This window comes from Tyto alba, unplaced genomic scaffold, assembly GCF_018691265.1.
Source record: "Tyto alba isolate M040663 unplaced genomic scaffold, T.alba_DEE_v4.0 Super-Scaffold_6, whole genome shotgun sequence".
In the NCBI taxonomy this organism is placed as follows: Eukaryota; Metazoa; Chordata; class Aves; order Strigiformes; family Tytonidae; genus Tyto; species Tyto alba.
In genome coordinates, this window is record NW_024881327.1 from 9,151,517 (window position 1) to 9,169,376 (window position 17,860).

Sequence of the window (17,860 nt, forward strand, 5' to 3'; positions counted from 1 at the left end):
TTTTTACAATATTACTTCAGGTCTTTTTTCCTATGGACAGGAAAAAGAAATACATAGTTACTGCGTTAGCATCTCTTGCAAATGAGAAAACAGTTACCAGCAGTATGTTGCTTTCATGTGTTAAATTAGAGAGGTATTCAATGTTTTGAGCTCAGTATACTTCTTTTTAAAGGTTAGAAGACCTGTTTATGCCTGGCTGCTCATTTGAATTAGTTTTGCCTTTTTTGTGTTTTTCTCAGAGCGAAGGGCTCCTCAAAGACTTTATTAAAGCTGCTTATACGATCTGCCTCTAAGTTCCTCTGAGAGGTGGTTGTGGTACCTTTGGACATTCTACTATAAATTTTCTCATGCTTGTTTCTTCCCAGGTTTAAAAATTTGTTGGCTTTTCCTAGTGTTGTTCTCACTTAGCTTTGTAGCAGCCATTCTTATTTCAGGATCTGGTAGAGCTGGGTAGTATTTTTCTCACGCGTTCTGACTTTTCAGGGAGACTTTTTGTGTTTCGAGTTTTTTTTTTTTTTTTTTTTTTTTTTCCTCCCAGACACTGCAATAGGCAGTCTCAGAGTGTAGCAGTCAGACAGGTCTTGTCATTCTCCTGTGTAATTGGAAGGTCCTTTTCAAGCAGAGGTGTTACAAAAGGTTGGCAGCTCTGACCGTGTGCGATAACCTGCTCTGTGCCGTGGCTGTGAGGAGCGGAGGCCCTTGCCGGCGCGGAGGATGCTGTGGGCGAGCAGAGGATGCTGTGGGCGAGCGCGTGGGGCTGCGTGGGGTGGGGCTCTCGGCTGTTGGCTGCTGGCGTAGCCTCCTCTGGCCGGGGCCCAGGCTGGATAGGCTGTGCTGCTGGGAGGGTAAAACAGACTTGAAGTGACAAGAGCCACAGAAGGAATAGTCAGCAAGCAGTTTGGAGAGATTGCCATCCCTGAATTTACTCCTCTGGTAGACAGACAGCTTGTCTTTTCAAAGCAGCCTACTGTGCAAAGAGGAGCAGAAGGAAAAACGTACACATTTTTAAATGCAAGGTATTACTTGCTGGTGAGACTGGCTGACATTTTTTTGAGAAACACTTTTTTTGCTCTTTTTTCCTTTCTGTTTAACAGTCTTACTTTCAGCCAGGGAGCTGCAGAATGAGGCAGCTGGCCAATTTTGAGTGTTTATGGGACAGTACCGGTCCTAATTTCTTTAAGAATAAACTCTGATGAGCAAGTCAATGTGTGGCTGTGGCTGCAGCATTATTTCTTCTTTAATGAAGAGGCTGGGCTGTTCGACCTGCTGCTCCAATCTTCTATCTTGCAGTCATACATCAGAGCAGTTGCAGAGACTATCCATTGAATGTCTCAATCAGCCAAAGAAGGTAACTATTTTAAATTTTAACTATACCATTAAAAGGATGCTGTATAATTTGGACTTACATGATAAAAAGACAAATTTCAGATGTTCTTAGCAGTTTTCTTGACCTTGCAGTAGCTATCCAATATCATTTTGCCATTATCAGGTTGTGTAGCAATAGAAATGTGCTGCAGTAATTGATTTTGTAATAGGATCAGGTGATTTACTGGCTGCACTGACAACCACTTGCTTGCTTGTTCTGAAACGTGGAGCACTAATGGATGTTTTGATTGCAGCCTCGAGTTGCTCTGAAACTGCTAGATGCTCAAAGATGTAACATCTCATTTGTCAGAATAAAAACTTCTCTAGCTGTATTCTCCAATAACATTGGAAATTCATTGAATTTTTTTAAATACTGACTCTTCAGATTCTAGATTCTTTGTAAAATTTGTTCTGTGTAGAATTGAAAAGTGTCTTAAGTCAACTTTGTGTATGTCAACTTATCCCCTTTCCTGATGGCCACTTAAAACACGTTTAACACATGTGCTTTATGCATTTCCTGAGAATTTGGTCCATGCTAAACACAATCTAAGTCTGTTTCTAGAGGAGAGTATACAACAATTCTTTGTGGATTGATATGAAATGTTTTATTTTTCTGTTAATATATTATGCTTTGAAAGCAGAAATCTGGCTTTAATGGGAAAACAAACCAAACCAAACTAAACAAAAAATATTCCATATCAGAATATGGATTTTACTGTAGAAAAAGTCATTAGGAGCTGTGATCCAGTGAATTAAGTTGGGGAGCTTAATTGGGTCTACCTTTTGGACCAATCTGTCTTAGGCTGATAAAATTTAAATGTGTTGTTAAACTCTTAGAGCTTTTAAGATATCCAGTGCACCATTCTTCTCCAGTTTAACTGGACAGTAGTATGAGAACAGAGTTTGTTAAAAGTGGTTATTAATAGTTTTTACCTAATTCTTTCCACTTTCAAGAACATCTTAAATTCTTCATCCATTATTGTGCAAGAAAAAACATGCCCTTTTGAGTGCTTGTCACTGATATGTGCCATATCATACAAGAATGAAAACCTAAAAACAACCCCCCCCTCCCCGTGGATTTATTAAAAATGGCTTTTAACTGTTGTGCCTATTTTGGAGTGAAAACTGGTGAGGGAAAAAATTGCATTGGGGAGTAGAAGAGTCTCGCATGGACCTTGAAGTAAGAAACAGTCAAAAGATAACTTCACTATGCTGGAGCTTAGAGCATGACACTCACTTTGGCCTGAGGACATTGGTATGCTGTGCACAAAAGGCGATTAAATAACTAATAGCTAAGATCAAATACATAACAATTTCCCAAGTGATCATATATACAGTAATTTAAGTGGCCCAAAGTAAATCAAGGTGGCTGGATTTGAAATTGTTGAACCTAATAATGATTAAACTAAACTAAAAAGTTAAGAACTTTCGGCCAGTTTTCACTTGATAAAAATCAGTGAGCAAGAAACATTTGATATAAACCAATAGAATTTAATTTTGTTTTCCATTTATACCTCAGAGAAGGTAACTAAAAGAAAATTGACTCTCGCTCGTTTAATTTGTCACACCTTTTTCCTAATGAGGAGAATACAGTACTATTTCCTCGTTTGTTCATGTAGTGTATTGCTTGACATTAATATTCTTCTCAGCTGTTTGGTTTGGGTTTGTTGGTTGGTTTGTTTGGTTTTTTTTTTGTTTGTTTGTTGTTTGGTTTTTTTACATTGTGAAATAAGCATGAGTCCCTTTGGAGAAATAGGTTTCTATCTCACCAATTTATACATGTGGAAAGAAACCCCAATTCCCATTTCTCCAGAATACAGTACGTTTTCTCAGTCTGAAAGAACTGGTCATTGTGTTGGAGTAGCAGAATGAACCCAAGCGTGTTTTTTGAACCTGAAGAGGAGTAGTGTCCAAAGGTGGTGATGGTGGTAGGGGGTAGCACTTCACTGAGCTTGGGTTCCAGGATTTACTTAGTGATTACTGAGTTCGGTGATTTGACTTTAAAAAAGGTGTGTGGCGTGGCAACAATCTTGCAGTGTTTCACCTATTTACTTTAAATTGCCTTAACAGGCAATAGGAAACGCAACTATTAGTTTAAGACAGAGAATAATTAAAAATCACTTTCACTTAAAGGAGTTAACTTGATGAGAAAGACAAGCTTAAGTAGTTTGCTTTTACTTTGTTTTTATACATCTTTCTCAAGGTTAGTTTATACTGCATGGGAATTTTGCCACCATAATGTTGTATGTTATAAAAGCATTTGCAAGAAAGTTAATGTGATCTGGTGTATTTTGTGATTCTAAACACAATGATAAAGAGCTAGTGAATTATTTCCTGAAGTTCGAGAGGAAAATTTTGTAAATTACTGTGGAAAATAGTTGGAAAGAATTGCATTTTTCAGAGAAGATGGAAAATAGGCTCTTTTTGTAAAATAGTAGTGTTTTGTGCGCAAAACTGCACTGCGAAACATACAACTCCGTGAAACCATAGCTAGGGCAGGAAAGAGAAAAGGGCCTTTCTGTTGGGAGTGATACGTTACTGAAATGGTAGTAAATACTGATAATAGGTGCTGTGGGAGCACCGCTGCGCTGAGGGAGCGGAAGGTGTAACGGAACGAATTGAATCGTAGGATCAGTATTGTTGAAATTGGATGTAGCAGTCTGAAAGCTCAGCTGGAGGTTTGTGGAAGTGGCTCCAGCGGGTGTTGGCGACTCTTGGGCCCCGCAGCTCGAGGTGCCGCTGCCCGTGGCCTCCCGCCGCACCCCGCTTTCGGCTCCCGACTCCCGGGCAGCTCGTCCTTACGTGCAGCGTGTTGCTTCAGGTCCTGGCACTGCAGTGCTGCTCCAGTTAACAAAAGCCAGCGCTTTGCCAGATTTAAAACGAGAGTTTCTGTCTTATTATTCAGCCAGAAGATATTTGCAGTGGTAGCCGCTACAATAGCCCTGAAAAGGGTTTGTTTTCTAAAGAAATTGTCACGAGAACAAAACTTTGAGTGTGTGAAACATCAGGCTAAACATTACAGTAAAAACCTATATTAGAGTTGCAAAGAAACTGGCTCTATCTTAAGTGGTATGTTGACTGTTGAAAATTAACCTTGGTAATTAAGCCTCAGCATTTGCCAAAATTGATTTAATTGTACACATCATTTAGTGGGATGAATCTGTAGGCTTAAAATGTTGTATGTTTCAAGTGTCTCCCAAAGTGTCAGCGAAAGGAATCTTCTAACAAATGAAATCCCTTTATTTAAAAAAAAAAAAAACGCATGTGAGAATTATATCGATTTTTATAAAAAATCAATGCTGCTAATATACTTTTTACCTGCTTTAATAGAACTCTTAGACGTGCTTCCCAGAGAAATACTGACAAAATGATGTTTCCTGGAAGGACTTTGATTTTTAACCAGTCTAGTTTAATTTGATTTTGCTGAAACGGGATAGTAGTAGGTTTTTGTATGGATGTGCTGTTTTGCATAACCGTACTAGCTAGCATCTAGGGGAACTGGAAGTATTACCAGTTTGCGAATGCTTGTTACCAATAGGAGAAACCCCATTGTTCTGCTTACTGATCCCTTTGCAAAAAATAAGTGAAAAAAAATCACTCTGTAACACTTTCAAAATAGCTCAGTCCTTTGTTTGAGAAGTTCTGATATTTTCTCTGTATTATGGAAGTGGAGCGTAGACACTCATTCCATTCTGATTTAGCGTGAGAGTGATATGGGTAGCACTTAACAAAGAGTTGGACATGGAAAACATATGTTGCAATGGCGTCATCAGTAGAAAACATAAATTGTAACGGCATCATCAGTCTCCACTGGAAGCAGAAGCAGCTCAGCCTCCCCAGCTGGTCTGTGGCAGGGCAGGCGGGGGCTTGGCTTTCACTTGGGAAGCGCTCGCTCCGAGGAGCAGATGGTTTCGGGGAGAGAGTGGCCGAGAGGGGAGCAGTTCTGGGGGTCAGGTCGTTACCTGGGATGCTTGCTGTCTGCACCATGGTTGGGGGTGTTTAATTGGGGTGAGAAGGGTCGAGGCTAGAAAATGAGTGAAATTTTGCATGACTGGGAGCAATGTAACTAGGTTATTTCTAGTGATCTTAACTCGTATAATAGGGTTGGGATATTGGCAACAAGCAAAATCTTTTTCTAATGCAGAACTGTGAAGTGAAAATCTCTCCAATAGTCTGCAGTAAGCACTTTGCTCTTTGTGAATGCCTGTGTAGCTAAAGACAAAATATAATGATCTTCTAAACTGGTTTTCTCACCCTTCCTGACTTTTCAGATCAGTTGAGGGCTTCTGTACCAGGTGATGAGGAATTGACCAGATTGATTAACAGCTTCCCTTCGCTTCCTGGTGATTTCAGTAGGAACAGTCAGACATGCTTCTCCCCTGTGCGGGGGGTGAGACACTGGCCTAGGGTGCCCAGAGCAGCTGTGGCTGCCCCCTCCCTGGAAGGGTTCAAGGCCAGGTTGGACGGGGCTGGGAGCCCCCTGGGCTGGGGGAAGGGGGCCCTGCCCGGGGCAGGGGAGTGGGACTGGATGGTCTTTAAGGTCCCTTCCAACCCAAACCGTTCGGTGATTCTGTGACTTTATAAGAATGTAGATGGCTGTATTCTTCTATGTTTAGCCCTCCTCTCAAATTGGAAAAGTACCAGTAGCGGAGAAGAAGAAATATTAAAAAAAAAAAAAAAACAAACCCAAACTAAAAATAAGAGTCTTGCATGAAACTGGAGGAAGACTTGAGGAAGCTAAAGATGGGATACTAAGGGAAGAAGCAGTAAGTTATAAGGAACTAAAAACAGGCCAGGATTTTACTGGAGGGTGGAAAACCTTGCTGTAAGGTACTGTTCCTATTATCCGTGTATGTATTAATCTTACACAGCTGCTGAATCACAGTTTTGTTTTTTGCTTTTGCAGATAATATTCAGGTTATACTTGGGATTTGTGTTTTTCCTGTTTGTTTCCTGCTATCCTCCAAATTGATGTAATTGGAAACTTATCATGGGATCTGAATGTCAGACTTCATTCTCTCAGAAATAAAATTTGTGATCATAATTCTGCATTTTAGATAGGAACCTGGTAACTCCCACATGGCTAAATTTATCTCTGCTAAGAATAATGTTTAAAAAAAAATAAAAATCAAAGGCTTCTTTTGGTAGAATGAAGAGAAAATATAAATCTATATATATCCATTAAAAAAAGCACAATTATGCCTTGGTTTAGGTCAGGACCTTTAGTATATTTAAGATTAATTCTTCGTGTAAATGGATTTTCACGTATAAATATTACGTTGTACAGATGCTGAAGACTGAAAGTTCCTAACTTCTGTTTCCTGTTGAGATATCTACTTCCCATATTTTGTGTGTGGCACAAGAAAACCAAGTAATGTGTCACGTAGCAATGGCATGAAGTATGTCAGCTGAATGATCAGACAGGCATTTTTTGGAGCTTCTTCAGTTGTGCTATCTTAAGTCTGCTTTCTGGTTTAAGAGGTCAGTGTAATTATAAGGTGAGAGAAGACTTCACTGAATCTCAAGAGTATGGTGGCTTGTGATTTTTATGAATGAATGTTGATTTATGTGGGGGGGTTTTTTGTTTGTTTTAAACTGGTCCTTCTCAACATAGGTGGGTTGTTCTGTCTGCCAGCAGATTAACAGTGAAAGTGTCTTGCAGATTAACAGTGAATGTGTTTTGCAGATTTATGGGGGAGAGACTGGAGGGACGTGATGTTACGTGTTCAGAAAAGATGTCTTCCTGTAACCAGAAGGGCAGAGAGGGTAAAATGAATGCCCCAAGGAAAAAATTTAAATAGCAACAGGCCTTTTCTTCTGAATAATCAGGAAGCAGAGAACCTTCCTTGGTGTTGTTTGAATGAGGAGATGGTGGCGAGGGTGCAGAACTGAGAGGAAGGAGGCCTTCTGTGTGTGGGAAACGAGACTACGCTGAGGAACTGAGCAGAGGGAGAAAGGACAAATAGATTTTTTAAGGTCAGAGGAACCATTATGATTATCTAGTCAGACCATCTGCATAGCACAGCACAGGATTGCACCCATGCTGTAACCCTGAGTTTGAGGTTCAACTGTAACAGTATTCAGAGCTAAATCATACTGCTCGTTCCTTTGATGCAGACTGTTCTGTACCACAAAGCCCTAACCCAGTATTTGTTGCACTGTCATATATTAATTCTTTAAAGATTCCTTTTTATATTAGTATTTCAATTTTCCTTGGTCTTTGTCAAGCTAAAGTGGTTTATCTCTTTCACTTTTTTTAAAACAGCAGCACATAATTTCTTTCCTGCTGTTGAGAAAACAGGAAAAATGATGACAACCCAGTAAACAATAATCTTTTGTGGTAAAAAATGCTATTACTGCCATCAGTGTTGTCATTATCAGAACAGCAGCAATATAAAAGATAGCAAAACCATTGCAATGTCTTCTTGCTCAAAGCTGAATTAAAAAATATCAATTTCAGAAATAAATGAGATTTCCCAAAAGTCCTAATTGGGACAGTTTACCAGAGTGGTAGAGTTTTTTTCATCTCAACAGGCTGACATCTCAAGTCTTGATTTGAGTATTATCACTGTCCTACAAATGGGATTAAAACACAGACAACTCCGTTAATAGTATTAAAGACTATAAGATTCTGGGGTTCAAATTCAATATTGCTAATTTTAATAAAACCAACTTCTCATATACAACCGTAATAACTTCCCCCTGTCCCAAGTTGCTTTTTACTCATTAAACTACACAAGATAGCAGTGAACCATGGAGAGTGAAATGTATCACAGCAATGGAGATCTTCAGATTCTTGAGCAGTAATATCACTGGAGCAAAAAGGAACACATGTGCTTGGTTTGGCTGGTTTGAAAGGCCCTCCAAGAGTCTTCCTACCTACTGATAGCTTAATGTTCCTGCTGTTCCTGTGAATGAGTTTTAATTTTGCTAAGCACCAGACTTTACTCTTTGGGACTTGGTGCTGTGACTTAGAGCTTGTTGACTTTCAGCCTCAGTAGATGGTATTCAGGGATACATCAAGAGTAAAGCTGATGCAGTAAGAACCATTCTGGTCATTCTTGCAACACTTCTAGTTGCTTAAAAATATATCATCATAAGCTGAAATGCTATCCTCTTCTCACTGTTTTGGTAAAGTGACTGCAAAGACTTTTTTTCTTACACATTTTTTAAAGCTTCTGTTCTTTGGCTTTCAAACAATCATATCCCCACCACGGTTTTTATTCCAGTTTTAGTAGCATTTTATCTGTTGCCTTAACTATCTTAGCGGTTATACTGTAGTTCAAGAAAAATAGAGAAACAAACAACTTGGATATTGGTATGTTATGCTTTGTGGATAATAGTAGAATCAGACTGTAAATTTAACAAATTGTTCTCCACAGGCTTCAAAATATATATTTTTTTTTTATTAATACATATAATTTTTCTTAATTCCATAAGAAGCCTCTTTTTTTCCTTTATCCTCCCTATTGAGATGTCACTGAGGATATTGTATTGATCCACTAAAAAGGTTTGCAGTGAAGCTTTTTACTTGATGTAGGCTGTCTTTTTAATTATAGCTATGCCACTATGCTGTGCAGAACTCTGTAGTTTGGGTTGTGTCAGCACTTACATTTTAAATCCCTTATTTTTATCAGCAACTTAATACTGACAATAAAAAATTGCTTTAAGGTAAATCATAGCAAGATCTTAGCTTTCAGGATGAGTCAGTACGAGTTCACTATATTAAAAACTATTCAGATGAATCTGAATTAATGAAAGGTTATAACCTCTTTTACACAGACACTCTTTATGTGTGCTTGCAACTAGTATTTTAATTTGTTTCTTTTTTAAGGCTTTTTTCTTATTTGAGGTACTGTCATTGAGCATCTAAAATGCAGCAGAATTCATTGCTCCATTTCTCTGGGCATCTTTAAGGGATCTACAGTAGCTCCTGAACCTGCTGCCTCTTTGTCTTGGTTTCCCCCCCTCCTTCCCTTTCCCTTCTCTCAAACCTGCAGTTGCTCTGGGGAGGATCTAACTGAGAGAATCATCTTTCATTCTCGTTGTGTTGTATTTGCTATATGTATACTTACCAAATGTTTGGTCCCACTTAAGAAAGTAATGTGTGCAGAGGGGTATTTTTCTCCTTATTTTAGAAACATAAAGTTACTACTGTAAAAGAATGTTTCTGATATTGCAGGCTGAGGCTGTTGGAAATGGCTGTGCATTAGATAGCTCTTCTGGCTCATGATCCAGAGCACAGAGCTATTCCCTGATGATGGGAATCTAAATGAGGAGGACTTCTTTTTTTCCAGAATGGTGTTAGTGATAGTGCCTACCCTTTGCATGAAAGTATAATGGCTAGAGCACTCAAGGCTGGGCTGCTCAGTTTCTTCCTCATCCTGCAACGGTGTAAATACACATTCCTCCCTTTTCTAGAAGAGTACTGAGAAATTGTTTGGGTGGGGCCATCTTCCAGATCTGTCGCAGTGTGTAGGCCACTGTATGATCAAGAATGAGGGGGAAAGGAAGCAAGAAGGAATATGGTTTTGCAGACTTAGTGTATTTTGCCCTGAGTTTGGAGAAGAGATGCCCAAGTACCAGAATCTTCTCCTTGCTTATTTCCAGGTGTCCCTCAGAAATTTGACATCTACACAGAAAGAGCAGGACTAAAACACAGCTTTCCCTCCTAGCTGATATCCTAATGACGGGCTAGAGTCCTCATCCCTTCTCTTATTTTGTGCTGTCTTGTTAGAATGCTGTACTGAGGAGAAAGAAATGCTGGTTTAAATCTCTCTCATCAAGTTTCGCTCTGATAATGTGCACATGTGTGTTTCTCATGTCTCATCTAACTGAGCCTGACATACAGAGCTTACGATCTTTTGACTTTTTTGCTTTATTTTTGCTGTAGGGCTAGGTGTTACCCTGGTCATTGGGCCTTCCTGGGATGGGAAGATGCTATAGGAAAAAGAAACATAATCAATACAGGCAAGTGGCAATGGGTGCAACAAGCATAAAGAAGAGGGAAGAGGTCTAGTGCTTAAAAAATTGAATTTGAAGAGTAAGAATTGTAGAGTAGCTGTGCTTTGAACTCTGACGTTGCTGTAGATCACAGAATCACAGAATGGTTTGTGTTGGAAGGGACCTTAAAGACCATCTAGTCCCACCCCCCTGCCCCGGGCAGGGCCCCCTTCCCCCAGCCCAGGGGGCTCCCAGCCCCGTCCAACCTGGCCTTGAACCCTTCCAGGGAGGGGGCACCCACAGCTGCTCTGGGCACCCTGGGCCAGCGCCTCACCCCCCGCACAGGGAAGGATTTCTGCTTGATATCTAATCTGAATCTTCCCTCTTTCAGTTTAAAACCTTTACCCCTTGTTCTATCCCCACACTCCCTGATCAAGAGTCCCTCCCCACCTTCCCTGTCCCCCCCTTTAAGCACTGGGAAGCCACTGTAAGGTCTCCCCGGAGCCTTCTCTTCTCCAGGCTGAACCCCCCCAACTCTCTCAGCCTGGCCTCCCAGGGGAGCTGCTCCAGCCCCCCCAGCATCTTTGTGTCCCTCCTCTGGACCCACTCGAGCAGCTCCGTGTCCTTCTGATGTTGGGGGCCCCCGAGCTGGCCCCAGCACTGCAGGGGGGTCTCCTGAGAGCAGAGCAGAGGGGGAGAACCCCCTCCCTGGCCCTGCTGCCCACGCTGCTCTTGATGCAGCCCAGGACACGGGTGGGTTCTGGGCTGCTAGCGCACATTGCTGGCTCACAGTCAGTTTTCCACCCACCGACACCCCCAAGTCCCTTCTCCTTGGGGCTGCTCTCCAGCCACCCCTCTCCCAGCCTGGATTTGTGTTTGGGATTGCCCCCACCCCTGGGCAGGACCTCGCCCTTGGCCTTGTTGAACTCCATGAGGTTCGCACAGCCCCCCCTCTCCAGCCTGTCCCGGCCCCTCTGGATGCCATCCCTGCCCTCCCGCCTGTCGGCCGCACCGCACAGCTCGGGCTCGTCGGCAAACTGGCTGAGGGAGCGCTCCGTCCCGCTGTCCGTGTTGCCAACAAAGATGTGAAACACTTGGACATCAAGCCATTGACTGCAGCTCTTTGAGTGCGACCATCCAGCCAATTCCTTATCCACTGAATGATCCAGCCATCAAATCCATGTATTCTCAATTTAGAGACAAGGATGTCATGGGGAACAGTGTCATATGCTTTTCATAAGTTCAGGTAGATAACATCAGTTAGTCTCCCCTTACCCACCAGCACTGTAACCCCATCAGAGAAGGCCACCAAATTTGTCAGGCATGATGTGCCCTTAGTGAAGCTATGTTGGCTGTCACCAATCACCTCCTTATTTTCCATGTGCCCTAGCATATTTTCCAGGAGGAAGCATATTTTTCAGGAGGATGTACAAGTCTGGATTTCACGGGAAGTTAGTATCGCAGTTAAGTTCAGCGTAGCTGACCTTGCTGAAGTCTGTGCAGGCCTCTCTGCAGAAGGGAGACAAAATCACTCTTTCAACGTATGTTTGTTGCTAAGATAAAGCAGTTGACTACAAAACGTACACACATACCATAGCATTGAGTAACCTAGCAAATATGTACAATAAAATATACCCTGGAAAATTCCACTGAATAATGAGAGTGGAAAAACACCTCACTAAATACACCTTGTTTGCATTCTGTGGGCATGTCAATAGGCCCTGAGGGCAAAAATAGGTATGTAAGAGTTTGTTGTCATGCGCATGCAGGAAGAAGTTGGACTGACAAGGCAATAATGCTCTTGATTGACCTTTCACTTTTTCAAAGCCCTTTTGCAGGGAAGTATATGTAATAAACCTCACTCTATAAATGGGCAGACAGACTCTGAAAGTGAAGAGGCTGAAGGTCTCTCTTCAGGCCCCTGGCAAATCTGAGCATGGAAACCAAGTCTCCTCAGACTGTATTCAGCTGTCTTCCCACTAGATCACATTTTCTTCATATAGTATTTTCTTTGTGGGAAAAGCACAAAGAAAAGTTAGGTCTCAACTGACCGAAAGTTGGCAAAACATTTGTATGGGCTTTCCAGGTACCTTAAAAATGTGATTCCTACTTCATGTAGGTGGAGAAATAAGACACAAGGAAGATAGCAACTCACCTAAATTCTCACATCTGGAGTTGGGATAAAAATCAGATCTGATTTCTATCTTTTGAATGCTTTTAAACAAAATGGTCTCTGTAGCCTCTTCTTTCTATAAAGATGGACCTTATTGCTTCAGTTTCTTTTGAACCACATTTTCACAAGTACATGTGTAGCGTCTTTGCCAACCGTTGGGGACTGTGGGCCAACTAATGCAGCTGTCACTTGATTTTTTTTTTTTTTTTTCCCCAAGCTTTTTGGCTCCATCTGCTTGCTTGATCACTTCCATTGTTTCTTTTCCACTTCCCACTGTGCTGCCTCCCAGATGCATAGTTGTCAGTAATAGTCAGTTTGTACCTTCCCCAATGCCCCCAGTCTCCCCAAAGGATGCAGATTACACCTTTTCTTCCTCCAAATGCCTATGCCCATACTGGCGATTCAGAATGGAGAGTAGAAGAGGCTTTCCGAACATGTTCTAACTTAATGTATACCAAAGCATTTTCCATCTGTTTTCCACCCACAGCCACAGCAATCTCTCACAATATATGTAGTGACAACAAAATATTTTTCTTGAGCAGGATTTGGTTAGGTGGCATAAATTGAGGAAAAAAGGGAACAGACAACATGGACTGAGGGATAGTACAGGAGCTGGGAAAGCAGTACTGTAATTTATTTCTCTTAAAGCAGTAACAACTTCTAATTTTCAGTCATAATTTAGTGATGATAGATTGATCACTAATCCTTTTTTCTACTTAGAAAGATACCTTGCATAACATGAGCAATTAAAGATGTCAAATCGTATTGCTAAGTCAGTGCAGGGCATCAGTGTGGTGTGCTAGCTGACTTTGAAACACAACATGAATTGGCAAGCCACTCAACCTAATTCAAGTGAGTAATATGGATAGATTCTGTGTGCTTCTCATGCCCACTTGAAGCTCAATTTTATTTATTAATCTATTTATTTTAAATATATATATGTCTCTATATATCTGCTTGCAGTTGATTTTATGTCAATTTTTGGTTTGGAGCTCAAGAAAACAGCAACAACTGGCAGTTACAAACATGTTAAGTTTCACAAGTATGATTGGTCTAAACTGTTCTCTCATTCCATTTTTGTAACCAAGATGTTTTTATCTTCACTATGTGTACCTATATGTTAGTAGCTTTTCCTTTAAAAATTTCTTATGATCAGATGGGAGCACTGATGCCTGTATGTAGGTTAATTTTTTAAGTACTTTGTGTATCTCGCTTAATATTTTGCACATCTGGCACTTTTTTCTTTAACAGAATGAGTAGTTAACATGGTTTTGCTGTACTTCATCTTTGTAGAGCTACTGAACCCACAGGATTCTGGGGGAAAAAAGAGTACTGCACGTAAGGATAATTGCCATCCTGAAGAGACAAAAAATTGCCACTTCTCAGTTTGATTCTTATTAGAAATGTGGAGTAATGTTTCCCAGACTGAGAAGTTTCTGGCCATCTGGTGATTGTAGCTTCCACTGTGGACAAACTTAAGGAAGAGGCATCTTTATGAACAACATAATGGGTTTTTATGTTTCAGTTTCAAATTAAAGGCTTCCTCAATCCTGTTTTATGCAACATATAACATTAATCCTTTAGCTAGTCTGTAATGCTAGTTGTTTACATGAAAAGATTTTTTTTTTTTTTTTCCCCAGTAGTACTCCACTTCCAAGTTTCTTGTGGACCTTTACTTTTGTAAATAAAGCAAAATAACAGCTTTCTATATGTGGAAAAAAGGTAGGCAAAGAAGCATAGTGATTTTTGTTGGAAATTACATTTAATGGTTTTGAGCTGATACATTGACTCAGTGGCCAGTAAGGGTAGCAAAAATCACTTGGGTTTTGTAATGGTTCAGATCCTTTATGGTCGCATGGCATCTAAAAAAAGCCCCAAACAAAACAATGCCCCCACTACGATCAAACAGAAACCAGCCGTGAACCCTGTTCTGAGAGAGCAAAGATACAAAATGTGTATTGATATATTAGAGACATTAGTTCATTTTATGACAGTGACTATGCTTTCTCTAAACACACTAAGCCAGATCTTGTGCTTCAGTTGTTGCATCGCATCTGAGTAAAGGGAGGAGATGGTACATTAAGAGTAAGAGGAATCTAGTGTAGAGCAGACATTGTTTTCCATTAGAGAGGTGAGTGCTTTTATGCAAAGGCCCTGGTCAGCCAATACTCAGCAGGGTAGTCTGGCATTTTCTAACAGCTATTATTTATCCTCAGCTTTGTTACGGGTGGCTAAGTTTCATCTCTTCTTGAACAGAGAAGAATCCGATACTTTTTTCAGACTCTACAAGTACAGGGAAAATTAAACATAAAAGCAGACTGTAAAACAGGTAGAGTAGAGCTAAGGGAGTGGAGAGCCTCTGGAAAGAATTCAATCAGGACATTTTCAGGGATTTTGTATACTTTTAAGTCAATGTAAACTTTATTATATAGATCCATCCAAGTTCAGGATAAAACATGGAAGTTCTCACAACAAAGTCTTAATAAGTACCAAGCACTTCAGCTGTCATTTGATGTACTGAATGTGCCAGTAGCAGCAAGTGGGCACAGGATTTGATTTCTCTACAAGTCAGTTGATGAGGCTGTCTCACTCTGTGTTAGCGCAGAGTGGCTGTTTGTGGAATGGTGGGTTACAGAAGTGCTAAAAGCCAATGGCATCGGATTCTTGTAACTTAACAGACTCTTAATGTCCTCTCTTGTCTGCTAATGTAAGAAGCACACTTAAAATCTCTTATGTATGCTAGATCTCTGCATACTGGATGAAGTGGATGCTATATCAATGTGTGTAGTTGATCTCTGACTCTCAGAATTAAAATTCTGAGTGTAGGAACTGTAGAAAATAATGCATCATGCAACAAGTACTTGCTTGTGGAAATAGTTGAGAAATAAAAAGGTGATGGCAGTTCATTGGCTGTCTAACTGTTATCAGTTTATTTTATCCATTGCATCTGAAATTAGCACATGCAGTTTTACAGATGTTTGTGGCTGGTTCCATGAGCAGGAAAGCGTAGGTAGTTGAGTACTTAAATCTTGTGCCATCACTTGCAGAGTGGCTATGGTAAATGTCCTGATGACATGTATTATAGGATTATAATTAGGTGACAGATGGCATCAAACTTCACTTGCAGTTGTAGCTGGCATAGGTTTTTGAGGAGGGAACAGTAAGGACACACTGGTATTTTTTCACCTTATTTAGCCGCTTCTACTCCCTAATAACATATTTTGTGCATTTACTCATGCCGTTCGAATGCAATTATACTTTTTGTTTTAAAAAGCAAGTTCTTAAATGGCCTTTTAAGATGTCCTTGATCCTGACGAGGGCGGGTGCTACTGCTGTATAAATTTAGGCTGCTTCTTTAACGTATGAGAGTACAGTGGTTATTGTATCTTGACAGATCATCTGTCACAGTAGCAGGATTGATATTCCTAGAACCACAAATCCACTATTTTCTACAGTAAAACTTACTACAACTGTAAATATAGGCAAGTACTGCCAATACATGAAGATTTTTGTCTTCTCTTTAGTTGGTTTATATTAATGATTGTGCTGATGGCTGCCAAACATCTTCTGGTATCAGGCAAAATATATCACAAACAGAACACTGGATTTCATTTTCGTGCAAGGATTGTAGTACAGTCTTTGCAGTTTCTCAGGTAGAATTCAGAACAGCATTATTTTGATACTTCATGTTTTTTAATTCTTTGAAATCAATTGCTGTCCCAAGATAAAATTTTTGTCTCTACTAGTCACAATGAGAGGGCCTGTTTGTAACCTAGTCTTGAATTTGTTTTTGCTCATTTACTTGATCAATAACTCTCGTTGGATCCTGTTGTATACCTGTCATACCAGCTCTAAATAACTTGGCTCTTGCTAAAAGTCCCATGAAAAGGTGAACAGACTTTTGCAGCTTCCACATGATGTGAAACTCGGGCTATGCTTTAGCAGCCTTTACATTTCAGGATTGTACACAGATTTACACAAGCATGTATTGGGTATGTCAAATAAAAGGAGTTCAGAGAGATGAAGGCTTTTTGAAGATACTTGCTTCTAAACACTGCAGCTACTTTAGACATTAATAAGTCTAGTTAGTGAACTTCACTGGCTGACTGGTTTAACATCTTAACTGTTAGTTTCCATTATGAAAGTCTTGTCCTAAGAGTGTCAGTAATGTGCTGCAAGGATGATGCTGCCTGGACTCCCTTCATCTCCATTGTTAGAGAAGCTTTAAATATTATTAAATTAAGAAATTGAGTTATTGGACTTTATGACAGTGTTCCTCTTCTGGGTGCACAAAGCCAATTTATCTTAAAGCATAAAATAAACACGCCAGTACTAATGTTATGAAGTGTCCATTTCTGCTTGTTTCAGCTGTTACTAAATATAAAAATTGATATGCTGGAACACTTACTCTTGAGTCGTCTTTTTCCAAGCCCTGCATAATACAGTAGATCAATAATGCACTTCCTTGGCTACAGGCACTGAACAGATCTGATCCTGTTTACTCTATATCTAGTAATGAATTATCTATAATTCGTCTGAGACCTTATATTGTATAATTTATTCTACTCTTCACATTTTGTTCCCTTGCTGTCCCTTTATGCTTACTTCACTTCTATTTTATGCTGCCACATCTGCTTGGAATATGTTCTGTTGTGACATACAGCTTCTAACTTTACCTTCCAATTTCTTTCCAAAACCACAATTTTTCTGTGTTTTCATCAAGTCCCACTTTCCTGTGTTACTGCTTCTAATTTCCTTAAACAGTAGTGGAGGAACTTATAAGCAGCATATCTATCCCACTGCAAGCAACTAACTGTATATCTTGATTTTATGTATTCTTTCTCTTCTCGGTCTGAGATTTGTGAAATCTGTTGAGCAAATACTGTCCTTAAACATCATCAGTGATGGACTCTGCTGTACAAGAGCCACTTGGCTCATTCTCTCTGGAGAGGTACGTGTGTATTGAGCGGTGGGAGATCCTAGTTGGTATTTGTCAAACCTGTACTTGCAGAAAGGATTTGCCCTGTGATGGGCAAATGAAAGCACCTGCATTTAGATTTCATATTTACTAGTAACTAATTTGAAGGTGATGCGTGCATGTTAAGAAGCATCTAGTCCTGCAGATCCTAAGGACTCAAACAGACTTTTCAGAAGTGCACTGAGGCTGCGGAGCGGTACTGAGCATTTCAGACATGGAGTATTGTATAGTGGAAATGGTAAATGTAATATGTGAACAAGCGGGGATAGATTAATTTCCTAGAGCCTTTTGTAGGATATGTTAACAATTGGAAAGATACATCAGTCTGTCTTCCCCCTCAGATTTTCTTTCAAAAGATAGGGTGGAGCTCTTACAGGCCACTTTGTTACTATCTTTCACTA

At 40.2% G+C, this 17,860-nt stretch overlaps 1 protein-coding gene across 5 annotated transcripts in view; it reads left to right on the top strand.

Annotated features, from left to right (window-relative positions):
* Window positions 1-17,860, top strand: part of FBXW7 (F-box and WD repeat domain containing 7) — a 191,462-nt gene that overhangs the window by 50,197 nt on the left and 123,405 nt on the right. The window contains exon 1 of one of the 5 annotated variants that reach the window (XM_042807633.1): window positions 1,330-1,348. The exons of the other annotated variants lie outside the window; for them this stretch is intronic. The gene's annotated coding sequence lies outside the window, so the exon portion shown is untranslated. Of the gene's footprint in view, window positions 1-1,329; window positions 1,349-17,860 lie in introns of those variants that run through there. 5 annotated transcript variants of the gene reach the window in all.